Here is a 19,332-nt window from a genome sequence, read left to right as displayed (position 1 = left end):
TTGGTCCACTAACTTTGTTAACCTTTGCATTTACTTCTGCATTTGATGGCCTTTCATGAGCAGCCACTTTAGTAGCTAGGATAGAAACAGTTACATCAGGGTCACGGGTCATAGCCATTATGGGATTTCAACTTAAAACAGTCACTGCTTTAGGGGGATCACTGTATGTTTATGATTAATTATTTTCTTTGTGAGAGTTTCTATGAACAAGATTATTATAGTAATATATAAACCATCTGGGTAACCTTTAATATCTACCTACTTTCTTGATGAAATAATAATCAAGATACTGTGAAAAATCTCTTCTTAGCTAACTAGATGCTACCAGAGCAACAGTGCTTTCCTCTGCCTCTCCTGAGGAATTTCAAGGTAGGGTAGGTGAGGAAAAATTCACACCAAGTGCAAGTACATTTTTAACAGAACACAATTTTTTACAATTTGATGCAAATTTAAGGATTGTATAATTTTTAAATTACATTCTTCTAGCTTTTTGCATATTTTAAAAACACACATGCAGATGAAATTCTCTGTGTAACATGGTTTTTATACACCACTCCAGAATGTATTTTATTGAAGTCAAAACACCAAATGACATTTTAGAAAAATCATAAAATTATATTTATATCTTTAAGAAATACATTCCCAACTGCACGGTTCAGATTCACAGTGCTCAAGAGACACTGAAATCATTGCTTAGAAACAGTATTTGCTGACTTCACCAGGGTAACAGTTTAATCCTTAAAGTAATCAACTTTCACCCTCTTCTTGGGTCTTTCAACTTTTAAGTTCTCACTAGTCTTTTCGAGAAAAACAGCTCTAGGAGACAGCTATTATTCTCCTCCATGGGATAGTCCACTTAATTCAGACAAGTAATACCATCTTCTGTTTACACTCATCTGAAACAAGTGCACAGGGTCACACTCTGATGTTTTACCAAAGCAAAAGGAAAGATTCTGCAGCAGGACCCAACAGAGCTCCGAAACCCGAATAACCTGGGAAGCAGACTTTGCATGCCTATTCATTTCTTGCATTTGATCCTCCTAAAAAAAAAAAAAAAAAAAGTCCCAATATCATGTCCTCAAAGCATTTCACATAGACTGAAGCACTGTAATAGAGAAGTCAGCTTTGGACGGTATTTCCTTTTCTCTGTTTTTAAGTCAGGGAACAGATCCTCAGCGGGTGTAAACTACATTGACCTCATCTTGTCCTTTGATTTGAGGAGCTGAACATCATATTTATTAAGTATGTATTAATGTTTTCAGGAGGAAAAGTTAGTGAAGCAGCTTAGGAAAGCAACAACAACCACAAACAGAAGAACACCACAATAGGTTTCTTAGTATGGTCCTAGCAGGATGGCAAACAAATTATAGAAATAAACCACAATATGGATGCAAAACAAAAGCCTTTCACAACCAAATCACTCAGCCTAAAATGTACTGGCTAAACGGTAAGAAAGCCAAGAACGTTAAACAAATTACCCTGAGACTCTGAAGAGATATTCTTCCTGCAGCCTGCACCTCAGAAAAAACTACAAAAAGTCTGCATTATGTCCTGCTGTTTTCCAAAGCCTGACTTTGGCTCCTGTGAAAAAGTATCTGTGCAAAGAATTGCTTGAGCTCAAATAACTCTTCAGGCTCAAAATAAAAGTCATACAGCACCATTTTGTAAGAGCTAAGACCCTCTGCTTTTGAGGAAGAAATGTACATTTTGACTCCTTGTGACCTGCTCATTGACTGACTTGTCTGTTCTGTTCAGCCTCTGCTGAGTGATGTGGTCATCCGAAATAAGCAGGGAGCTGGCTGCCAGTGCCAGCAGCCTGTAATGAGACCTCTGAAAGCAAGAAAGAGAATCACAGTTTGGTTACAAACCCCTTGGCACATGGCTAGCCCTGAAAGATATATTGAGGAGCACTTACTTCAAAACAAAAGCCCTTAGTAATTTAATCACTGGCCCTAAATCTGATGTCTGCCTGGTAGTTGACCAAAAAGTTTCCAAAATATGTTTAGAGGATCATTTCACCAGTCATTCACCCCAGTTACAACCAATGAGGCTGTTAAAAGAAAATACTTTAGCTGTATGATATCACATTGTCTGACACCTTCCCTTTTTACTGGTGCTGTACAGAAAGCCTTGAAAATACATGTAGAGACTGTTTCTTTTTCATAAGTACAAATCCATGTTGGACAACAATACAGCATTTTGGGGGAATACTACTCAGGTACTTCGCAATGCTGAAAAGAGAACCTAACTTCTTCGCTCAGCTAGACAGGTGCCCTTTCCTACCTGACCTAAATATCTCCTCTCCTTGGCTGAATAATACAGAGTGCAGAAGCTGCTTGTATAACTGTTTTCTGACTCATGCGTGGGGTATGACTGACAACTCGAGGGATCACTCCGTAGTTTCTAGGACCACACCCAGAGGGAAAACCTTTTTCTTTTCTTTTTTTTTTTTTTTTTTGCGACAGCTTCTTGCTTGAATTAAGGTTGCTGCTTTTCTAAACTGGTTTTAATTATCCAAATGCTGGCATCAAGTCCTCAACTGCCTGTTTCCTCTATGAGGTATGACAACGTTTTCTGAAATCCCTCTGATATTGCAACTGCACTTTAACAGTAGGAACTCTGTCTATTGATTTTGGTGCCATTGGTAACACAATGAAATCCAGCTACTAAGTCAAAACTGTACCATCATTTGGCAACTTGAAGTTTGCTGAAAACAGTTGGTAGGAGTGTATACTACATCATTGATTAGGCATTCTTACTCCGTTGCTCTCTTATTTGTTTTTGTTTGTTTGTTTGTGGGTTTTTTGGTGTTTGTTTGTTTGTTTGTTTGTTTTTTCTCTGAGATTGGGTTTTAATACATTTATAGCTAATAATATTTTGAGCAGGACTGTGATGTTAGGGGCAGGCTATACACCCTGAGCACAATCAGCTCAGTCTCATCCCAAACACTGACACAGTGAAGTTGATCACAGAAATAAACACTGACACAATGCTGTTGATCACAGCAAATACACTCTTTCCCTGCTCTTTTCAAGCATGCCCTGTGGTGATCAGCATCACTTCTGCCATCACTCCTCTGGTTGCTGCGTGCCAAAACTGAGGGCAGAATAGTTCTCCCATACAGTAATCTCTGCCAAAAATAGTGGCTATCTTTGAGGTGTAGATATGGAAGAAAAGTGAGATTCTTCTAACGGGGACAGGTGTTACCCCTCTATTTTTACCCCTGTTGGGTAAATTACTACAGCTTAGCTGAATTCAGTGGGAGTTTGAGTACTTGCACCAGTTGATGATCTGCCTTAGGTTTTGAGAATGTTCCAGCCCATTTTCCTGTCTGGTTCTAAACTGAAGGATGAAGATATGATAGCAAATTTTCTTCTCAATAAGGAGATTTACTAGGGCCAGGAGTGAGAGTGTTCCTCCTCCCCAGGAGACATCCTTCTTCTTAGAAAGTCCTGAGTCCTTTCACTTGCAGAAAACCCTGGGACAGGAGAGGCACAGGGCTGAATGCAGAATTCGTGTCCCCCACAGTGTGTGGTAAGCAGTCATGCCACCCTTCTGAGCGTGTCTTAAAACTTGCTATTTGGTGCAAGAGCCAACTTTGCTTCTTTGTGCTACTTGGGATTGGGCACATTACATGGAATTAAAGCATAATCCATTGCTGTGATAATATACTAATACACATCCAGCAGCTGCCTTAGCAGACCTCATAAACCACAAATGCTCCTCAAAGCGGTACTCTAAATGCTCTGCTCCATACCAAGCACTCATGGTTTTTCTCTTCCCACTCCCCCTCAGGGCTTTCCATCACACCGCCATGCCCCTCTCAGATCATATCCACCCTCTTGCTCATATCCTGGTTGTGAAGCACTCTATCTTCTGCAAAGCTTATTTTAGAAATCCTGTCACATCCTGCCCACTATATTTTTTATCGAGCAGAGGAAGACTTGACACTTCAGTTTCTAGTAAAGCAGCGGGGGAGACCATTTGTTTCTTACCACTATATTTATTATATTCAGTCTGCTGAGGGAAATAGGAGGAGCGAGCAAAAGCAACACTCACTCCTGTTCCCAAGCAATGTCAACTGCTCCTACTTGGCAGCTGCTAAGCCATCCTCTCCACTAGAAATTCAAAGATCCTGCCACTTTTCTGCTGTCTTAGAAACCCTGATGAGGACTTAAAAGCTGAACATGTGTGCCTACCCTGAAGTCAGACACAGTTTCTCCTGATGGCAATGTTAATATGAGCCTCAAAGAAACTTTCCTGAAACTAAAATGAGAGCTGTGCTCAGAGTTCTCCCCAGAGGTCAAGCCAGTTGCCTCCTAACACAAAGCAGGGCCAATCGCATGGGGTTGCTACTGGAGAAACTGCTTTTCAGGTGGTGCAAATTTGACAGATTTCTGCTGACTGGACTGTGGTAAGGCCGACAATTTACACCAGATGAGGGCCTGCCCTAGAGCTGCTGAAGACACGGCCCAAGAGCATATCCTGAAACACCATGGCTGCTGTGAGAGCTCTCTCTTTGCTGATGGGAAGGCAACTGCCATCCTGTGCTGCTGACCAAAGGCGACTTAGTAAATCTGTGAGCCCAAAGGCAGTAAAGCCTCATGAGCATACAGACAGGGTTGGAGGGAAAGAGAACTCCATGCTTGGGCATGAGTGGGAAGGATGAGAGATGCAGAGGTCCCTCCTGCTGCTGCCCAGGAGTTTGGCCCACAATGGGCACATGCTGCCTTGAAGGGTGCGGTACAGGACACGATGCCATCACCCTGCTTTTCCATCCCTCCTGCAAGCTGGGATGGAGCTGCTGCCTTTTTGGCTTATGTGACCAGAGACTGTTCAAGCCCTTGCTGGACTGTTTGTCCAGAAAGCAAACTGACAAGGTGAGCCAAGTGTTTTTTTGGTGCCTTTCTCTTCTGCCACTGAAAATGAGCAGTGCTGTATTTCTCTGCACTCCACAGAAACTAATAGGAGCAACCAGCTTTCTTGCCCAGAAATCTACCTCTGACTTGACAACAAACGCAGTGCCCAAAATGTTATTTCTCTTTATTTTGTTCCAATGAAATGCTTGCTGCTGCTTCCCTTGCCTGTGCCTGCCCTTCTGCACCTTGCAGACATGAACATAACCACTTACTCACGTACAGTTTGCAGTGGGTGCTTTAGCTTCTGATTTGCCTTACCTTTGGGTTCAGTGCCCTGGGTAGCAATTTCTCATCACTTTTAGATAAAACTGGAGTAAGCTAGAGGAGTCTGCCTTTGCTTCTTACTCTTCATAGTAGCTTAGTGCAAATTAAACACAATCTTCAAGAAAGAAAAATAATAAGTGAGGAGAAGGAAATCTCCCAGATCTTCACTGACCACGGAGAGGAGATTAATTTGAATGTTGAAACAGATTCAACAGAATTTTCACAACAGAAACACAAGACTTGCATTTTTTCATTTTAATCAATATACTTCCTAGGTACTAAAAAATGTCTATTTTAATTTTGTAATCTGACAGTCATTCTTCAATAACTTCTGTTATAAAAAAAGAAGATTTATTATGTTTTATATTTTCAAGGTGGCATGTCTGGCTCACGGTGACAAAACGGTGTTCATTTCATTGTGAATGTGAACATCCTGAACTTTCTTCTGTTATCACATCTTGCGCTACAATTTTTTCCATTGTAGTAAAAATTATTGAAGTGACTCCACGGCTGCTTCCCTCATCTTTCTTTAAATTCTATGTTTTCTTTTCAAGTTCTGCATTTAAGTAAGAATTAATGTAGAGCCTATGAAGACATTTAATTCAAGTTCAGCAAAATCTCTCTGGTTAGTCATTATGAGGTCAGACTGTCTTACTGTTCATACTCTGAATTCTTCAAAGGGACTCCATGGGCTGGTATGGTATCAGCCCTGAGATAAACAAGGCATCTGTATTGTAAACAGATGGTGCTCCAGACAGAAAATCCCAGAGTGTACCATGGATTAAATTATAAAATAAATAACCTATTAGAAAAAGATTGTTGATTAATTTAAAAAGTGAATTAATTTAATTAAAAAACAAGTTCTTAAACTTATATATGCACATTGTTCTATGAAACCTGCAAATAGAAAAATGGGCCCATTTCTTCCATAGCTGTGGATTCAAGATATATTAATTAATGCTATACCCAGGCACCTGATAACTTTACTCTCGCTTGGGCTCCCAACCACAGCAGCAGCCAGTGGGGAGTGGCAGCTCTCCAAGCAGTGACTAGAGGCAGATTAAGTACACAGCAGCAATGTCAGGTTTCTCTTGCTCAAGAACTAGAAAACTTCATAAAGGATATATTCATTCTACTAAACCACAGTTTGCAGTCATTTGCCTGTCAAAATTTGTTGCATCTTTCACTTGAATAACTAAAGAAAGAAAATATCACAAAAAAATCAGAGAAAAAATGGTGAACAATACCTATTCTGAGAATTACTAAGGTTACTCCAAAATCCAAATCTAAAAACAAGAGAGCATGGGGTGGAAAAGAAGACCTATCAACTCAGCTGGTACTGGATATTCACAGTAATAAAACAGCCTACTTGATGCTTTCCTGTATTCCTGTAGACTTAAAGCTCTTTCTGTCCCTTTTAGAAGCACACCTAATGTTTCTCTCAGAAGTCACTTACAGGTTTGCCAGACTTCAGCCCATTAGGCTGAAATTCTCTGTGCCAGAACTCTGCCTCAGGTTCAATTTATTTTGAAAGTTTCAGCTGAAGTGGGTTGGTGGTTTGTTTGAACAAGTTTATTGAATAAATAACTTAGTTAGGAGCCAGGGTAATGATCAAACTCTCTCCACTACCCACACGCAGAGGCTGAAGAATGGTAAGCAGGAGCCAGTGGAAAGGCTTTGACCACAGATCAATAGTACTCCAGCTTCCCCAGGATGATGTAGTGCTCCACTGGTCTTCCCAAGAGAAGAAAATCAAAGTTACCATTAGGTTAATACATCATAAAGTACACATTATTCATCTGTAGATTTATTTATTTCTAACAAATACACTTGAAATCCCACCTGGAAACAAGGTCAACTCTAATGGTCATTCTAGAGCAAGGTCTGTTCATCTGCTTTATAAAAAGCAACATGTATACAGGGTTTCTGGATTAGGAAAGCAATAGCTCATGAAAAATGTGTAATTATAGGAGCTGTGGAAGAGAAGGGTTGGAGCAAGAGACCAAAGTTTGTTAGCTTCGATCTTGCCAGATGGAGAATTAGACAGAATCTGACAAGATAATTTAAATTGTGTAGATATTAACATAGATTTACAACACTTTCTGTATTATCTTGTTCACATCCCAGTTTTATACCTTTACTGTGTTGACCTATGTAAGCACATTTTACAGACTCAAGTATTTTTAATTTGGCATTTAAAAGATGTAAAATCTAAACTTTACAGAATGTAAAATATTCTAAAAGATTACATTAAACTGGTCCAAGATGCAGATGTTTGATCATTCAGTTTATTAAACTAGGACAAGGTCTGTTTGTTCGATGTAAGAGTAGGCAATGGATCATGAAGCCAATCCCAGTCCATGCTATAGAATGTCAAATGGAAACATAAAGTGAAAGAAATCTGCAAAGTCCTTGGTGGACACATACACCAAAAAAACTTTTCTATGGTAGATATGCTATAAGAGAAAACTGTGTCTTATTAAATTGTTACAATGCAATTACAGATGAATATTAGGCGTGTTAAATAAAACCATTATTTTCATATTGCAAGCCATAGTAACATTCTTAATTAATTTCCTCTATGTCTAGCTATACTAGTCAAACATGACAAATAATATAAACAATGAGTGGAAAGAAATGGTCACCATTTATAAAACTATAACTATTGTAGTACAGCAATTTTTGTTTCTTACTCAGAAGTGTCTAACATTTAACACAAGATGTATTAGCTAGAAGACTTTTGTTTTGACAGTTCCAAAAACATAAGAAGTATCACTCTAGTCATGGTCTATTTAAAGGAAAATAACAATGTGATTATTGTGGTACGGCCAAAATTTACAAAGTGAAATCACGACATTTCTCCAGACTTTCTTCTCTGTGAAACAATTTGGGATCTTGTATTTACCCAGTATAACCTTTCAGCCCATTAGTTCAGCTGCAAAAGTCACATGAGAGCTAATTGAATTCCAGCACAGTCTCTAACAGGTGCATTCTATAACATGTCAGATCCCGCAATTTAATGATTAAAGGACAGCTCTCTCCTGGGTTTCCAAGTAATAAACACCTATTTTTGATACAGAAAGCATAGAGGGGCTATACCAGCTGAAATAACCTACAAACCAGCTCTGCTTTTGCTTATATATCTCAGTGGAAAGCAAACAAACTAACCCGTTTATCTCTCCCTACTGGTAGAAAATCAGTGAAAGGAAGACCAAAAGTCTCATTTCTAAGATGTTACACCTGAAACATGAAATAACAGTCTGCTATTCAGATTAGTCTATTAGCAAGACAAAAGCGGTTTGCACACAGTCTTACTTTTGAAACATTATCTCTCACCACCTTACAGTTAAACTGCAGTGATCTGTTGTGGGCAAAGATTTGATCAAAATATATTTGACCCTCTTATTTCCATGTCTGTTGAGTGCACTTTCTTAAAGTAGAACAGGTGTGAGTACAAGCTCTTTCACAATTATCTCATCAGATCTCACAATCACAGAAGGTTTGTTCAATGCTAGATAAAAAAAATCAAACAATCAAAACCCATTAATACACTCAGTGTGAAATTACAATGATTCTTCCTGGATTATGAAAACTTTGGAAATAAAATCAAAATGTAAACAACCATATTTTTATATGTTTTCTTGTTTGCCTGTTTGCCTGAAACCTTGCTCATTTTATGACCATCTCCAACCTGGCCTTCCTTTACGAGAAATGCTGACTTAGCATGCTCAGGTCAGGAAGATAACTCTAATTTTCCCCATAAACACATTTTGCTTGCCTGAATTTTTTATTATTTACTTTCACTATCTGATTTTGTTGCTACCCTGAGGATTAATAGTATATTGGTACCCTTATTTGCTCCATTTTTTTTCTAATTATGTCTATAAACACATTCATGCTTACATGAACTCTTTCTCTTACGTGAAGTAACTGTATGCCTATATTGCCTTAGTGGAAAAAATAATCCTAGAAAAAGGAGAATTATATTAGAGCTTTATCTGATTTAGAGATCTATTTAATTATGACAGTTTAAACAAATTCTAGTTTAATTATGTCAGTTTAAGGTACCACTTTTAACCACTGTGCCACCCATTAGCAATGAACATATCTAAAAACACAGACATACAACTGTGCCTCAGTTGCTTCTAGCTCCTTAATCTTAACTGTCAGTGAAGGTGGAATTATTCTAAGACAGTAGACTGAACTGGAGCAACAGAGATGCATCTGTGTCCACCCAGGAACTGCCCCGTGGCATCACAGTGGTGAGACCTCTGGTAGAAAGGCAAGGTAGGTAGATAGATGAGAGAGGTAAGTTCTTGAAAGGAAGGATATAATTCACCAGGTGGGGCTGGTAAATTTTGTGAATCTTGGAGAAGTGATTGTTCTGTCTTGGGTTCAGTATAACATGGAAAAAAAATTCTATACAATAATAGCCAAGAAGTACTGAAACAGAAGTTCTCTTAAAGAAAAGCACATCTACAAAGTATACAGAGGTAAAACAAAGTTAATAAAAATATCATTACTAAGTACTCAGGAATAATCTGACTGTTTTCAGGGTAGACAGAGCACCCAGATTTAACTGAGATCTCATGGTGTTGCTGAAAATCCCAGGTAGTTTCTTCTAATGCACCTGCTGATCACATTCTGGCCATCTTCAGATCTGTAACATGGCCAGCACAGCCACAGTCAGTTTGCAGTTGCATTTTCACTTTCACATTTCTAACTAGATACATGCCTTTATGTTCAGGTTTTATTGACGTTTCTTCGCTGCAGTAGGTGCCACCTGAAGACGTTATAAAAGTACCTATAGCTTGAGAGTAGTAAAAAATGTACTGTATGTGTGCAGTTGACCCAGACTCTGCTATATAAATACCATAGATAGATGACATATTGTCTTCAAATATCCAGCGGGTTATGTGGCTGGACATACCCACAACTGGAACTCAGTAGCTGTGCTAAGGGAATCCTGGCAGGAGGATTCTCCTGAGTACCTCACAGAACAGTGATCCAAGGTTCAAATTCACCTCCTACAATGTTCAAGACAGCCACTTGGACCGGGGAAGTGAAGGTAGGATCTAATCACTCTTCACAGTCCAATTGATTTCTACTAAGATGAGTGGTTCTATAAAGCTATTTCAAAGTCCTGATTGTCCTTCAGTGAGAACATTGTTTCTTCAATCTTCACCCACTCTGATGGTTCCTATCCACTTTTCTTTCATGTGCCTACCTTTTCTCTTTATCTCATGTCTAAATAAAGAATGTGTACCTAACCAAGCCAGTATGTACAAGGAGTTATAAAACACAAATAATACTATATTAAGAAAAAAAGTATATTCAACTCATTGCTTGGCTGATAAGATTCTGTAAAACTGTTTATTGAGGGTGAACTCTCTACATTAATTTTTACAGCCTCTGATCTTGCAGTGTGTCATGAAGACTCCTGGTGTGCCAGGCTTTTGGTGTGAATCATAGCCTCAGTCTTCACAGTCTTTCTGATTTGCAATAAAAATCACATTTTAGAGGAAAAAAAAAAACCTCCCCTCTGCATTGACAGTGGAGTATATAATGAGTTCCTCTGAAGAAAAAAAAAATTCTTCATTCAATTTTGGGGGTTTTTATACTGTGGTTAGGATACCAAATAAAGAAGGTTATGTTAGGTGCTGCCAGAAATTTAAGAACCCTCTTTTTTTTTTTTTTTTTTTTTTTTAATACTGGAAAAATCAGCTTTTGCATGAAAGAATGAGAAAGCCTATTTTTCTTTTCAAGCAGGGCAGCCTTTTTCATTTTTCATTCTCCCCCCATCCCCTTTGAGGTTCTTCCAGCCAGTTTGCTGTTATCCTTCACACAAAACAGCATCAAAAGTAGCATTCAAAGAAAGGAAGCAGCAAAAGATAAATTGCTGAAAATAAAGCCTGCTACTGGAAAATGTGCTTTCAAAGTCTCTGCAAGACTGTAAAGTCTATTTTTCTCCAGTGATGCTAGATTGTGAGAAAAACAGTATGGACAAACCTGCCTAGAGATTAACCTTTTTCAAAGCTATTGCATACAAAGGTATTATTACATAAATGTCATTCATGCTTAAAAAGGTAATCCTTTTAGAGTCACTAGGTAGCTGAGAGTGGTATTTAGTTAATTAAGATTTAATTGCAATTTATGTTTATACACACAAACACAAAAATATTACTTCAAATAATCTTCTCAATAGCAAATAATCCTATTTTTTTTTTTATTCCACTAAAAAAAGAAAAAATAATATTTGTTTCACAGCAATACCAATACCACATGTACTTCTTTCTTTTTTTGTCTTTTGTATAGTACAGTATCCTTGAATTTCATTCTGATGTTAATTTATTTCTTTCTGAATACTGAAATTGCACCACCACCCTAGCACTCTTTGTATATACCCTGCCACTGCTAATAAGGTACATCTGGGAGTACTGTTGTATTCTAGCAGAATTACACTGTCATTTAAGGCGGATGGTAACACAATTTGTGTCACAAGCACAGTCTGTGAATATGAAGGAACACTAAGCCTGGTATTTTCAGCAGAAGAAACTGAATTAATAAAAGATTTTCAAACAGCAACAGTTTGTATTTTTTCTTTGAGCGAGCATGAGCTATTTTTAATTTAAAAAAAAAAAAAAAAAAGGGCAAAAAACCTGAAAAGAAACTTCCTTCTCATGTCAGTTAACATGTCTGTATTTTTTACTTTATGTTAGATGGTTGAATTGAAGAAAAAACAATTATTTCTTTCAGAGGTTTTGTCCCAGTGCTTTGTCTTGCATGATGCTAACTGTGCTATATCTGGGGTGCCACGTTTGCAGGGCTGGGCTCTCCCTGGCTTTGCTGCTTCTGTGTTTACAACTCTCCTGTGATCGTTCAGAGGCCTGAGCTGGGGCATTTCAGCCCCTTTCAAAACCAGTACTGGCGGAATTTAACCAAATTCTGCGTCATCGAGATCAGTTACTCCCAGGAGTCGATCCTGCTCAATTTCTACCTTCCACTGACATTTTGACATAAATAGGCAGGCAGCCCTTCACTATTCTAGAGATATGAGGGCTGACAAAAGTGTGAATTCAAATGGCTGTTGATAAATTGCTCTATGAGGCCTTCACTATTAATTTCTGTCAGTAGACAGTAAAATGGCAATGGCTGCTCAACATTTTTCCAAAAACAACACTTCCTGGGACAGGGCAGACCACGTTATGCTGACAGATTGGAATCAGTCTTGCTCAATTGGCTATTGAGTGCTATCTAAAATCATACAGCTGGTGTTGAACGGGGGTATTGTTCTCACTTCACGTTACAAAGCTAAGCCCCGCATAAATAACAAAGAGGGGATCATGCCCACATATCTGCCTAACAGAGCAGATGGGCTTTTGTAGCCTGCCTCTGGCATGATTTTTCTTTTATGAAAGAATTTCCATATATTTCCTTCTCCAAGCCCTTCCTATTGGTTTCAGTTCTTGGAGTGGGTGACTCAACCTATAGATCTAATTCTGTACATGAGATCAACTTGGAAGCTGATAAATGGAGATAGTTGGAAGTGTTTTGAGGACAGAAGTGCCAAATTCTCTTTATCATTTTCTGCAGCCTTCGGATTCCCAAAAAGATGTATGAGGTAAGCCTGATGACAGAAAATAGCTTGGTTTGGAAAGCAATCAACAAACAAGAGCCATTTGCATAGCTGGTGGATGCAGACATAACAGACATCATTCCCACCACAAACTTTAAACAGAAAACTAAATGTTGATAGGAATGTAGTGTCTTTCTGGCCAGGTTTTATGTAACAGAGAAGACCCACCTCTCAAGCTGACAAGTAGACCTGACTGGCAGTGGTTTTAGTATGTACACTGAAATGTGCAAAATTAATGCTGCATCACCACAGAAAGAACTAATTTGCATAACTATTAAAATAGTGCTCATCATCAAACTGCTAATTAAATAGAGAGGATTACAGAAGTTAAGGATCAAAGTACAAGTGATCAAAAACTCACTTGGTAAGTCCAAGGAAGAGTATTAGGTAAAATGACTACATTTATGTGCAGCATGGCACTTCAGCTTGGGATCATGAAGACATCTACCGAATTCCCCAATTAACCTAGCTGTATATTAATTATAGTAAAATACTGTAATCTATCATTAGTGTTTGCAAAATGAGCCTTCAGATTGAATGCGCTAGAAACTAGTAACTAGTGACTATCAATGCAACCCTCATTCAGTGTGGTTGCTTAAAGTCTACTAATGAGCGTCAGGAAGCCTCTGAAGCCCTTGGAGCCAGAAACAGCCCCAAAACACAACTGCTGTACTCTGACTTGCGAAATCCACCATGCTAAGGAGTCGTGTGTTAGAACAATATCTCAGAAGGATTAATCCCTTGATTAACCTGGGACCAGTAGTGCTGTGGGTCTATAGGTTTACCCACTTGTGTGGCATTGCCTTGAGAAGCTCACTCTCATGGTGCACTTGATGGTGCAGACATACTCTTAATAAGCTTCTTCTAAGGTTAGGTTATCATATATAATTTTCAAGCAATAGGCTGTGAATTAGATCATTGTTTTGGACATGTGCCCATCGAGACTATGAAACTGGGTGTTTTATGGAGGATTTGTTCTTTCTAAAATTCCTGCAGTCAGTAGTAGGTTGCTAATTATAAAGGAAGCAAGTGACCTTCTCTCTTAGTGTAAGAATTTAAGACTGCTTTATGAGAGAGTAAGAGGGAAAAAAAGACCCTGTGCCACAGATGGTGAAAGTACGGCGTCAGTCAACTAAATAGGCTCATTCTCAATTCTTTCTGTAGGGCTGTTGGCTTACCCTTGGAAAAGGCCCAAACCAGGTGATGCAAGTGAAGAAATACAATGTCTGGAAATGTTTGTCAGATTGAAGCATTAGATTAATAGCTGCAAAATGAAGCTGACATTCGCATGACTTCTCTTTAATATCCATGGTCTTTTTAACTTTCCCGCAAGGGCTCTTTCATACTAATTCCTGTAGCAATGCCATTTGGCAATTGCCATTTAAAAATGTTGTGACGCTGTATGAAAACCTTCCAATAACATTATTCGGAGACATATATTTGTCTCTTTTCCACATACCTCTCCCAATTTGTTTCAGAGTTAGAGGTTTTGTATGGAAATGGGACTTACTCTTTAGGGCTCTGTTTTCTTAAATATTTTGTCCCAGAATGAATTCCCTAATTTGAAAATGCAGAGGCCACTGTCACACATGTGAACGAGGTGACTTCACAGGCAAATAGCTATGACAATTACATAATTTGCACCTACAATCGCAGTGATTATACAGCTCAGCTGGGAATGTAATTGTTCCCATATAGTGAATATGCAATTATGTACTTGAGTGATATAGGATTCTCCCGTTGGAGTTAATCTTTTCCTGCTGCTTATTGTGCATATAAATTAATGTAAGTATATTCCTGGTGAGAAAAGAATGTGGTGACTGCTTATATCCTCACAGTTATTTCCTATAAAAATTATGAAGTGGTTGAAAATCACATAATATGGGCCAAACTTATCATATCCTGCATCAATTAAGTTATGTGATTTCAGGTGAAAACCAATTAGTGGTAACTTAGAAACTCAAACAATAATTGCCTGAACTTCATATATGCACTTCTAAAATAAAAGAATAAAAAATAAAGAAAAATACAGAAAATACACAAATGGGTTTCTTGTGTTTTAAATCACACAGTAAAGTCAACTAAAATCTTGGGAACCTTAGTTAGAAAATGTTGTTTATATGGAATAGAAATGTCTGTCATAACAGCAGTTATTTAAGATATAAGGTAACAGCAAAGAATTGTGCCTTCTTAAAAGGCACAAGAGAGTTCCCTAGGAGTTTTCAGTGCCCAAAATATCAGTCCTGCCTTTTACAAACTTGCAAAGGTTTTTCTGGGATGAAGGGGAAAGAATCCTATGTCCAGAAAGCATATCAAGGATATAATGTTTGATTTTATGCAAAATTTCCCATTTGTTCCTGGAAAACAGGAAATGTTGAGTAGGGTCTCACTGCTAATCTGCTATTTGGTATTCCATTACTTAAATGTACTAACAAGTTAGGACAATAAAGACACTTTTGTTACAAATTGACTAGACATAATAGAATATGAATTAGATACAAGAAAGCGCAAGGAGCTTAGTTTGAAGCCATAAAGAAATTCAGTCTTGCTGTTTATTCTTGCTTCTGAAAGACAAAGGACTCACATAGCATTGCATTTTTCATGCTGCCTGTAGATAAAAGTATTATTTTACTTTCAGATCTAAAAATTAGAGTGGACATGCTTACACATCTGTAAATACCCAGTCTGAATTTGTACCTCTGTGGCACATAAATACATTCAGGTGAGCAGCTGAAATTTTCTACAAACTTCTGTAAAAAATGAAATTTAAAATGTTCATTCTGACCCTAATCATTGCAAGCTTATTTACTTAGTACGAAAATGTCAAAAGAAGAAACTACAGCTAAGACCACTACATCACTAATTTAAAGGTGCTGCCTGGTGTTGATTGATAGGCATTCACATCGTCTGTCCAGATGCTTGATCTCAACTTTGAGCTTCTATTTTAAAAATTCTTGGCCTTAATTAACTTTCAGGAAGACTGCTATCTTGCTGGACCTGGAGAATGACATCATATTCTGCTTATCGCGCAAACATTCTCATTACACTGGGCCTCTCAGCCCCCTTGGAGAATGCAAGACAATTCCTCACTTTCAGTGAGCCCTGCTCTTTCTTCTGCAGTAGCTGGCATGAAATACAATGAGATAAACAGAGTTACTACCTTAAAAAGCAATCTTGTAGCAGAAAGGAAGAATCTTGATGCGGAGAGAGAAGAAGACCATGAATCCTCAGTTCAAGTTTTTAATTGCTGTGCTCCTCCTAATTCCTTCTGGTAAGCAAAGCTACATCATTCTTCCCCTCCATTGCACCCTTACTCATTGTGAAATTTGCCTGAGAATGTACTGGGTCAGCTCTTTTGATACAACTCAGACTCAAGCAAATTTTCACAATACCTGAACAGCTATTTTTCAACAACTATTTCAGGATTTAATCTCTCCATATAAAAAAAAAGACACACAGAAATCATTAGTTTTGATATCATGTTGCATGAGTCCCAAGCAAAATATCTGATGCTTTTTGGTCAGAATTGTAATAGCAGAGTCTGATGGGAAGAGGTTCATTGCACCATATCGTTCATAATTATTTAAGCTCTTCCCCACTCCCAAAATAAAAAACAACCAAGGAGTCATTTCAGTCCTTAGAACCAACCTGGACTAGAACCAAATGAGAAAACAGGGACCCTAGATCTACTATATGTCGTAAAAAAGCCATCAGTTTTGCCACCATTATTAGACCTGAAAGTTCCATTTCTTCAATGAGATGTTGCAGTAAGAAAATCATAATGGGCATATTGGCACGTCTCTGCTACTGCTGTAATTAGGCCAATCACAATAAATACTCGTCGAGTGTTTCTCTGTTTAAAAAATGTCATTACATTGGACCTTCTACTGGCTTTTAGGCTTTTCATCATGATTAAAGAAGGCTAGACTGGAAACAGACTACTTAAACTAACAGTGGTTCTGCTTTCAAGGATGAGAAGGATGAGGAGGAAGGGAGCCAACTGTGCACCTACAAAAACAGCTGAATGACAAAATCTCCTTGAACCACTTAATACATTGCAATCCTGAAGTAAATGAAAAGAAAGCTAACTCATGCTGCTTTTCAAGTAAATTTGAATGTGTTATTCTACATCACCTTATATAAACACATATACATATATACACATTGCTTAAATATCAATATATATACAATAGCAACTGTTCAATTATGATTTAGTGTCTTGTACTGTTTAATTTTCACAAGTGAAAATAGCTTACATAAGCTGTCATAGGAAATAGCTATGTTTTAACCAGATCAATTCTATAGAACTTCCTCATTGTTATATGTAATTGTTTATTATATACTTACAAATTCTAACTTTGCAGTTTTTAAAACAAAAGCTGACAATGAAACACAAACCTGACTGAAATTTACAGGAGTCTGGCAGGGACAAAAATTGCCTCTTATGACTAATTCTTCAGAAGTAGAATTGCAATTTACTGCACAACATTGCCCAGTGTGAGATGCAACAGAAAAATGATCCAAAAACTCCACAAACCAATCTTGCATCAGGGGATTTTGAACATTGCATTGTTGTGCAGAAGCATCTACGCCTTATTTTCAACTTAATTTTATTGTTGTACCCAGACTTACACTCACTTTTGCTATTTTTACATTTGTAGGGTTTTATAAGCATATTCACAGGCATGGAACAGAGATGAGAGACTGTCATTCATAAGGCCCACACATGGAGAATGACATTCAGTTTATCTCCCACATGCAATAGACATGCTTCCTCTTCAACAGATCTTCTTGATGGGTGCTATGGAGTTACCCACTACAGCAGTGGTAGCTGTGCGGAGCAAAAGTAATACTTGGCAAGCCCTTGAGCCATTAAAATCACATCGAGAACTCTTGGTGGTGCATTTAATTTCTTTCCTGTCCTTTTCCTCTCTCCAGTTTTCTGCTGAATTTTTCTCCCCCTTCCCTCTTTCCTTCTGTCATCCATTCCTCTGAACATCAATAGGTGTTTCTGGAAAATGTGTTTTCAATACCTATAGGGAGAGACCTCTGTATCCCAGAAGGAATCTCTATTACATCGCACAGTCTCCTCTAAGAATTTGCCTATGGTTTTCAATACTGACTTCTTCTTTCTGTGCTTCTCTTTCTTCTTCTTGATTAGTTTTTCCAATATTCCTAAATCCTTCCTGCCAACCACCTACTCATACTTCCTACTATGTTATACTTTCTGCAGCATTTCCAGGTCAAGGTTTAAATGACAATGGATTAGCAGGTTTAAATTTCACAGTGTCCGTGAGAACCACAGGGCACAGGGTGAAAGAGCCCCATGTGAAGCACTAACCTTCTTGAAAAGAGAAAGATTAAACACAATTTTTGTCTAAGTGTTGCCAGCATGAGAATGTGCTCACTTACTAATTATAGAATTCCTTCAGAGTGCTCTACAAATCTCTAGACCTCATGATTCCAGGTATAGGCCTTAAAGATTGTTGGTCCTTGATTTCTCCACTAGATTTGATAACAACCACATTTTGTTCTTTGCAGTGTGCCCCTCTACCTAAGAAAAAGTGGTCTGATACAATCTGGTTGCATTGTTTAGATCTACTAAACAGTAAATTCCTATACTTTGGTCACCTAAGGCAAGAGTTTCCTTAATGTATTATCCACTCTTCAGAAATTTTATCCCCAAGATAGCAGCATGACAAAAGGATTATCATTCAGTCACATCAGATTTTCTCTTTGAAAGTTGTATATATCTAATCATACTGCAAACCTATAATTGGATAGTATTTACAGAACCTTAGAAGTGTGAGGGAAAGTTGTAGATTGTAATTAAGGCTTTTCCTTGTACTGTGAAAGCTATTAACATATCGTGCATAGGTGTATTTATCACGTGTTGCAAGCAGACTGAACTCTTGACAAGATGAAATCCCTATCGTAATCAGTATAAACATGCGTTTGGCATACCAAGTGGTGACAAAAATATTGCATACTCGGATCTTCCTGTAATTTTAGGCTCAGAGAGAACAAAGGAGGTAAGGAAGTGGCAGGCAGCTTATTTACTTTGTTCTAATTCCTTTGTTTATAATGGTTTTATTTCTGAGGCAGGTCTAAAATGAATTTGTACCTGGAAAATGAATAAAAGCAAAATAAAGTCCCCTACCCTGAGTAAATTATGGGCTAAGCTCCTAAAGTTCTTCAGAAATACATGTAGTTTTAGGTTAATGGTCTTGGAGATACTTTCTCTTACCTGGATGCACAACACATCATGAATTTTGTGTGCCTTGCAAGAGAAGGCTTTAAATGTGTTAATCTACAGTTTGTGTTTTACCCTAGTTCACTGACTAGCTCCATTCCAGATTTTTGCAGTAATCTCTCCCTCTTGCCATACCATACAAATTCTTGCAGTTAAACGCCTATCTTCACATGATTTGATTAATATGGGAGGTGGATCTTCTCTAACACTGGAGTGATTTGTATTATACCCACGTCTTTTTTCTGGTTTGCCGTATAACA

This window comes from Columba livia, chromosome 2 (genome assembly GCF_036013475.1).
Source record: "Columba livia isolate bColLiv1 breed racing homer chromosome 2, bColLiv1.pat.W.v2, whole genome shotgun sequence".
Classification (NCBI taxonomy): Eukaryota; Metazoa; Chordata; class Aves; order Columbiformes; family Columbidae; genus Columba; species Columba livia.
Note: the sequence above shows the minus strand (reverse complement) of the source record.